The following is an 8,504-nucleotide window of genomic DNA, read 5'->3' as shown; positions in this document are numbered from 1 at the left end:
AATTGCAGCTAATGAACGCTTGACTATCATCCAGAGGTGTCAGTGACTCCATGCACACATATGTTAATCCACAAGCAGTCATTGCTAATGACACTGTCTGCTCACGGAGCATAGTCATGGAAAGTTGAGTGGAAGGCAAGGGCGTAGGTTCGGTCTAACTTTTGGTGGGGACCTTGGTGGGGACCTTGACCCCCCGGCAGCACAGTGAAATGCCCAAGAGCACCGAACATTTTTGAGAAGGGGGGGGACCACATTGGCTTAATAACCCCTCCCCCCAACCATAACCATATCATACATCTTGTGTATACAACCAGATACAGTCATACAGAGATAATTTCACAGCATATTTCATATCTGAGAACTAACACCTCACCTGGAGCCCTGAAGCTCCAGCCACCTCTCAAACGTTCTAAACTGCTCCTTGCTCTGCTGTCTGAGCATCCTATGTGACAAAATATTACATAATTAACAGACCTATTCTACCTCTCATTCGGTGCTGACCTTACTAAACACCGGACTTTACAACAAATGCGTTGCGTGATAGATATCTAACTTATGGGTCCACTCACTGTACTTACAGCCGACGTAGCGAAATAACTTCTAATGTCTGTCCTTTTCTTTTTTGGTGGCGACATGGCGACTCAGAAGGAGACGCGTGTGCCCAGCTAGCCGCCGCCTTTTGCAGCTAATCAAAGAAAGTCCGACGATTCAACTGACTCCCCCCACCCCCCCGACAGCACCGTTCCGACACGGTCTCGGAGGCTCATAATAAATGTCAAACTAAGAAGCTTCCGTTCCGCACCGCCTGTTGCTGCTAATCAAAGATCGTAGATCCACGTTCTTTGAGCCAATATGGCAAAAATTGGTCGGGACTTTTTCATTCCCGTGAATATTGGTCGGGACATGTCCCTACCGTCCCTACCCAAACCTACGCCCATGGTGGAAGGAAAACCTAAAATTCAGTTTCTCAGACAAGAAGAAAATTACTTAAGAGTTGCAAACATTACCTTGGACTTTGGACCGGTAGGCAGCAGTCCAGTTCTTTCTCTCCTTGTCCCAGGTTAGATGCTTCTGTCATTGTCTCTGATTTAGGCATGGCTTCGCTCGAGGAATGCTACATTTGTAGCCCATGACGAGATGTTTGGCTCTTAAATGACTGAGTCCAGCTTGAATGAGCCTTGTTTGACGGTCTTCTCAAAGCTATTGTCACCCCTGCTCCTTGTGGGTTTTTTTTTTTTTTTCTACTATAGTTTTTCTTCCCACTAAACCTTTTTAATACAGCATTTTGTGATTGGTCAGCTCCGTTAGCAATGCTTTTTGTTGCTTATCCTCCATGTGGAGGGTGTCAGCTGGACAACTGCAATTTTCTCCGTGATGGTGAAGACCATCAAATTACACTTCTGTATTAAACAATGTCGTTTCTAAAATTCACTTCATGAGAGAGCTGAATTATTTGTTTTCGTTGGCTGTAAACTATAATCATTAGAGATACATTATTTAACTTTCTGAATCACACTACGATAAATTAACTTTTCAATGATGCTGATAATGATGTGACTTACTGAGATGCACCTTGGAGCGTTTCAGAGCGCCATGTGCTCAGGTTGTCATCAAACGGTGGGGTTGTTTTCCCCCTGAAATCTAAATGTCACTCGTGTTTATTGTTAGCAGGGGGCTGGATCCATGGCGACAGCGGTTTGAAACAGTAGAAACAGGTGCTGAGGGACACAGCGACACTGACAGTCTGTACCTCATCCTCAACACACACCGCTTTTCTAAATCTATGACTGTGACACACACAGGGACTTGTGGTTATGACACAAACGTGATGGTATACGGAGCTCAGTGTCCCGCAGCAGGATCACCTGTCTCAGGGCCTCTGAAGAATGCATGGAGAGGTGCCTTCCCAACACCCTGTTGGCCGCAACATCTCAGGCACGAACCAAAAAAAGACTCTTTGTGTTTTCTGTTGTTAACTTAATTCCTGATAAAAACAAATAATATTTACACAACTAAAAATCTGAAATATTTTTGCGTTTTTTTTTTTTCTTAGCACCGTTTACGGCGGTAGAAAAAAAACAAAAATACAGAGTCCATCAGTTTGTAATCTATAATAAATTCAGCTGATCTGTGAAAACCTCAGTGTCATGGCATGTTGCTTGAAGTAGGACCCAGATGAATTGTTGATGGAAAAACGGGGAAATGACGATCAAAAGGTACAAAAATCACGGGGAAAAGAGGGAGCCAAGACAGAGCAAAAGAACAGGAATCCAGAAACCGAAGACAACAGGGAAGCTTAGGGAAAATAGCGGGATTTGATACGAGGAGCCAGCAAGGAGTGGCTGAGAATGAGTTGTATATTTGGTTACTGAACAAGGAACAGATAGCTAATTAGAAACAAGTTGCAAGTGTGAGGAGAGAAAGAGAGAGTAAATGGCACATGGGGTGACGGAGAGCACACAAACTGGGTAACTAGGAAAATGAATGTATCGCTAATAACCAGACATATAAGAAAACAAAAGTTATTAATGAGCTGAACTAGAGGGAAACAGAAACACTACTGACCTAATGAAAGAAAAGAAACACACACACATTAATAATAAAACCCAAAACATCCCAAGATCCTCACACTCAGAGGTTTGAAAGGAAACAAACAGCATCACGAAGACCAAGACACAGCAGAGATGAAGTTGTCTAGAAGTTCAACGAAGGATAAAGTCATATAACCATGTTCTAAAAATCTGTAAAAGCACAATTTGTCATCTGACAACGGAAATAGTATGACAGCTCACTTGCACTGACAGGCCAGGAAAGGGCAAGAAGCAGCTTGCAGCCTCATGCTAACTGAGAGAAAACCATGTTACAATGGTCCAGTCAAAGCCCAGATGCAAATCCAACTGAGAATTTGTGGCAAGGCTCGATTCTTACGATGCTCTTCATCCAGTCTGACTGAGCTTGAGCTGCTTTTGAGGACAAATAGGCAAATTGTTTTCTTAAAGCTGGTAGAGACAAACCTGCAAAGCAATTGGGTTCTGCAAAGCACTACGAAGCACACATTTCACATACTTTGTAATAAAAAAAAAATTTTTTTAATCATATTTTCTGTCGGATAAAGCCTAAGTAAAAAAGAATTCAAGTGTATTGTTGTGATGTGGCAAAATGTAAAAGTGTTCGAGGAGAACTAATATTTTCACAGAACAGTTTAGAATAGATTGATTTCCTTTAGCTCAAAAACAATGAACATTTTTGCTCTCGTTCCTGAAATCCTTATTTTCCTGCCGGTAATAAACAGGGAAACTCTCCTCCATGCCACATGCATTCGTCTTATTCCATACCACCAGCTTATGGAAAATGGAGTCCCTGGAATGGCGCGTGGGAATGCAGCTGAAGGGTTTCACAAGTAGAAAATCTAGACATTATGCGCCTGAGTGCCCTTACATAACACATCACTAATCTTAGGCTAACTTCACTAGTGACTGATTAAGTTGTTGCCTTGCAAACTGAATCACCTGCTGACAGCTGCACAGCTGTGTTAATGCAGACACTTTAGTGTAAAACAAACCGCTTCATGAGGCTTGAACAGGATTCAGGATAGCAACTTATGTAACTTTATTAACTAAATTCACTACAGATTTTTTTTTTTTTACATATACTAATAAATTTCCAATATGCACAAAAGAGAAATCTGCCCCCGTCTCTTGGCTTCATCAGCCTTAACACAACAGATAAAGAAGCCTCTGTTAATTAGTATTTATTATTATTTTTAATTATGAAGTAAATAAGAAAGTGCAGTTTTTGCAGTTATGCTGCATGTTTTTTGCAATGTCCGTACAGATTATCTAGAATAGTATACGCATAACATTTCAAATCAAATAATTTCCTGTTTTGTTGCTTCAAATTTTTTTAAATGAGCCACTTTTAAGTCAGCTGACCTTATTATACTTTTTTTTCCTGTGTAAAAATTTGATCAATTTGTTCTAAAATATGAAAACAGGCATATTTTTGTGTAATTTCACTCCTTCCTAAAATAAAACTGATTAGTTCATGTTTGTAAGTATGGCTTTGCGGCTTTAGACACATTTTATTTTGTAGCAACGGGGGCAAAAGTAGCTCTTGGGTGCTGTTTATTTCATTTTCAACAGAATAAAAAAAACGATTATCATAGCAAAACGTTATGAATTTAGTTATAAAGTTTTTGAACGTCTTTCGAGGCCGATTCACATGGAGGGGAACTGTTTATAGTCTCCTTCATCTGACCTTCCTTAAGGTAGGAGTGTTTCAGCAATGCTCCTCCTGTTAAGATGTGTAAGGGAATAAATTGTGCACCAATACAGTCCTGTACAGACAATGTGAAGGAATGATACATTGAAAACTGATCATTCCATTGTAAAGTGCAAAGAGGTCACCGGCTTTTTCAGCTGCCCTTCTAAGTTCATCTGTGCTAGTCTGAACTTCATCAGAGCGTTCTAAACTCTTCTTCTCTTGGTCGGTTTCTCAGCGTTTCGTGCTCTTCCACCAGGAATTGAGGATTAGAGCCTGGTGTGAAGAAAAAGGTTCCTGTGAGCTGTGAGGTTTACAGCCCGTCGTGGACTCTACGAGAACTTAAAAATACTCATATTAGCTGTGCGTCCTGCACACAGCACAACACAAACTCACCCCCCCCCCTCCTCCCAGCCCCGACCCTTTTACTTCCGTTGCGCCCTCGGACGTTTGCTTACTCCGGCTAATGTCTTTCCCAGACCGCAGTTCTTGTTTGTCTTTGTTTAATCCTTTCTCTCCTCCGTCTTTCATGCTTCAGACGTCTTTAACACGGATCCGCAGCGGCTCTGGGAAAAGGAGGAGATGAGTTGTTGATACTGTGTTTGCTGTGTGGTGTGAATGTTGTGGTAAAGTCTGATTAGAGTCTTCGGAGGGATCAAAATGACGTTGTTTGGGGGACGGAAACCCGGGGCGAGCTGCTCACTCTGCAGAAAACGAAAACTGTCTCTCTCACTCTGCCGTTCAATCCGGCAATCTGCCGTCCAGAAGCGTGAATACGTAAGAAACGCAGACCGAGTCAGGAAATGACGGCTTGTTTGGCCAGAGGACTCACTCACTGGCCCATTCATGGCCAGTCAAAAGCACCTTTGTACTTACTACCAGAATGATGGTTTAGTCTCCACAGGGCTTCACAGGAACATTTTCTGGCTAACATTTTCATCAACTGTCGGGGATATTGTACAATAAACGCTCAGTTGTTTCCATCTGTAAAAATAAAATAGTTTTTTTTAAAAAAACAACAAAGCTATAATTAGACTGCAAAAAAAAAAAAAAAAAAAAAAGAAAGGAAAAAAAAAAAATGTTGGGGAACTGTGCTGCTGTCTGGACACACTGACATCTAACTTACATGCTTTGAAAATGTGTCCATATACTTTTGAACTTAAAAAAAAAATTTTAACATGCTACACCTACAAACTTTTATGTAATATATTAGGATTTTATGCTAATAAAAGTAGTGCAGGTTGTGAATTGGAAGAAAATAAAAGTCGAGTTTCAGAATTGTTTTACAAATGAAACTTTTTAAAAAGTCCCCTGCAAACATTTTATTTTTAGGGATTTCGACCCCTAAAATAAAGTCCGCTGCCATCAGAGGTCACCTATTTAGTAAAACAGGATCCACCTGTCTGTAATTTGACCTCAGTAGAAATGTTGCACACAGCTTCCCAACAATTTAAAATTTATTCTAAAATGATTTTTTTTTTTTTTTACCATTCTCTGTCATGAGGTGTGAGTTTGTGGATGGACCAAAAATGCAGACAGGAGCTGGGATCATGTTGAGAGAGTTGTAATGAAAAAAGATGTTAAAAACTTACAAAAACCCACAGGGAGTCAGAGCAGAACAAAAACCAGCAATCTGCCGTCCAGAAGTGTGAATACATAAGAAAAAGCCAGCAGGGAACACGGGGGAAAATAACAGGGCACAAGGTGTTAAACAGGAGGAACCAGCAGAGAGTGAAAGGAGCAGAAGGACTGAATTAAAACTAATTTAGAAACAAGACTGATCAAAGAAAGAGACTAAGGAATACAAAATAATAAATAAACCTCCAAACAATACGGGATCCTAACACTTTCTGAATAACGGAATCAGATAAGGTTAAGTGTCGTTTACGTCTGAGTTGTAAGAAATCATCTGTTAATGTTGGTCTATGTTTATGCAAGACATAAATTGCATATATTTTTCCAAAGAATCAAGTTGGAGGTGCGTTCCGAAACAACCAACATGCTGCCACCCATGCAATTTTCTTGCAATATTATATATTATTCAAAAAGCCTCATACATTTCCCCATTGCTTCCAGTTAGCTTGAATGGGTAAGAGGGGATCATGATCATATTCAATCCTCATGTTCATCTCCTGGTACACAGTTGTTGTTGTTTTTAGTTATGGTTTAAAAAAAAAAAAAAACACAAAAAACTAACTGAGACCAGCTGGTGTGAAGGCCCAATCACAAGGTCTAAACCACAGCCAGAGCGTTCAGCAACCAGGTCATATGGCCAAAGCTGCCTTGATCTGACCAGGTGGGCGAGCCAAGGAAAATACCACCAGACAATCCCTTTCACGCTTGACTTAAGCACAAATGTTCTCACAATCCGCGTTCTTCTTATTATAAAGAGCCGAGCCTGAGTCTGCGCTCATTAATGCCGTTATTGTTCAGCTATTTAAGTCGATTAGGAAAGGGCCTCCCAGTTTGACAAACGCTTTAACCGGAAATCAGCACAGCTAGAGGCGCATCTAAGCAGCAGGAGCAAAGTTCTGCACTTGCGATGCTTTTTAAACTTTGGTTTCAGCTCTGAGCCCATGCTGACAACGACACATTTAAATGAGCAAAGTAGAGCATTATGAGCCTCCTTCATCTCTGCCTGCCTAATTTCCTGTCAGATCATAATTACCTCTTCCTTTTGAGATTTAGGTCAAATAAAGAATGCAATGCAATCTGATCTCAGAAAAGCTAAGCAGCCCGCAGCATAATAACCCGTGACTCTATTGTGCCACATCAAACTTTTCACCTACTCTGGTAATAAGATTAGTGCTGTTCATATAGGCTGGATTGGTTTTGGGGAACGTGAGCAGATACAGTAATGTTCCTTCAACAACGTGCTCAATAAAAACACCTTGTGTGTTTAGGAAGAAGTGAAGAAATGTGTAGCAGAGAATGTTTGCGTGCAGTGTTTGTAGGTTGTTGGATCAGTGCTGCCCTCTAATGGTCACTTGGGAAAACAACAGGCAGTTTAATGTAACGAAACAACTTTGAATTTACTTAAGTGCCAGCGATCAATGTCAAATTACCATAGTGGCAGCAATGGAGATTTTGTGTTGATTATAGCATACAGATAACTGAATCCCATTTATTTATTTATTTTTAGAAAATCTGAATATTACAGAAACATCAATTTAAAGAAATATATATGTTATGTTGTGCATTTGTCCAGCAGACACTGATATGCTCCAAAAAGAAGGTACAAGGTTTAAGAGGTCATTGCTGTTCAGAGAGAGCTGAAAAGTTGAGGGAAAAAAAAAAAAAAAAAAAGAGGAAAACCCAAAAACATGAACAACTGGGATTATTAGCAAACCTTGTGATTTTGAGAAGGAAAGCCTGTTCAGGGGTTGTTTTTTTGGGGGCGGAGATTCACATAATGTGGGCCACAGCTGCAGCCAGAGCTTCAAACAAAAACTGCTCCAGTCGCAAAACAGAAAACATCACTATCCCGAGCAGAGGAGAGAAAAGTCGGGACTGTTGCTCAGTTATCTACTTGCGTAATATTTGTTCCCTTTTCACAAACGACCATTCTTCTCGCAGGGTCGCGTTGGAGACGAGGAGCCCGGGTTTCCTTTGCATTCTTTTCGAGGTTGCACTTTTTTCTGATAACTTTGCCTTCCACTCAACTTTCCAATTACATTATGTGCTCAGACGAAGCCAACTTTCTCTGCAATGACCTTTGGGGATTTAAATTACAGCTGGAATCCTGTCAAGTCTTCCTCATTATTGAATGCAGCATAACGGGGTCCTGATGTAGCCGTTCTGTTGAACTTTTTTTTTCTTAATGTTGGTCCTTTAATAGCTACTCAATTTAACATTAAGCCACAGCCATAAAACACTTGATGCATCTCTTTAAATAAATTAACATTTCAATAATATTCTTCTTTACCGAGATGTGCCTGTATAGTCTAGGATCTGGTGATTCGATGGGTCGACCTGGGCGCCTGGTTTGGTTTTAATCCTGTTCTACTGTACTGAAATGTCTCGCTGTCCACGAGCTAGCAAGATGCTAAACTTACCTAAAAAAAAAAAGAAAAGTGAGAACAAAAATCAGTACTCGGATGTTTTTCAATAGTTTATTTCACAAACAGAATTGTTTTACAAAAATTAACATCAAAAATAAAACGGTACCGAGCTATTGCATGCCATGCTGGCAATTTAAACTACATGCAAAAACAACAAGGATAAAAACATTATTTATACTGTAC

Source organism: Poecilia latipinna, unplaced genomic scaffold (genome assembly GCF_001443285.1).
Source record: "Poecilia latipinna isolate Pla-1442-1.1 unplaced genomic scaffold, P_latipinna-1.0 Scaffold662, whole genome shotgun sequence".
Taxonomy (NCBI): domain Eukaryota; kingdom Metazoa; phylum Chordata; class Actinopteri; order Cyprinodontiformes; family Poeciliidae; genus Poecilia; species Poecilia latipinna.
Note: the sequence above shows the minus strand (reverse complement) of the source record.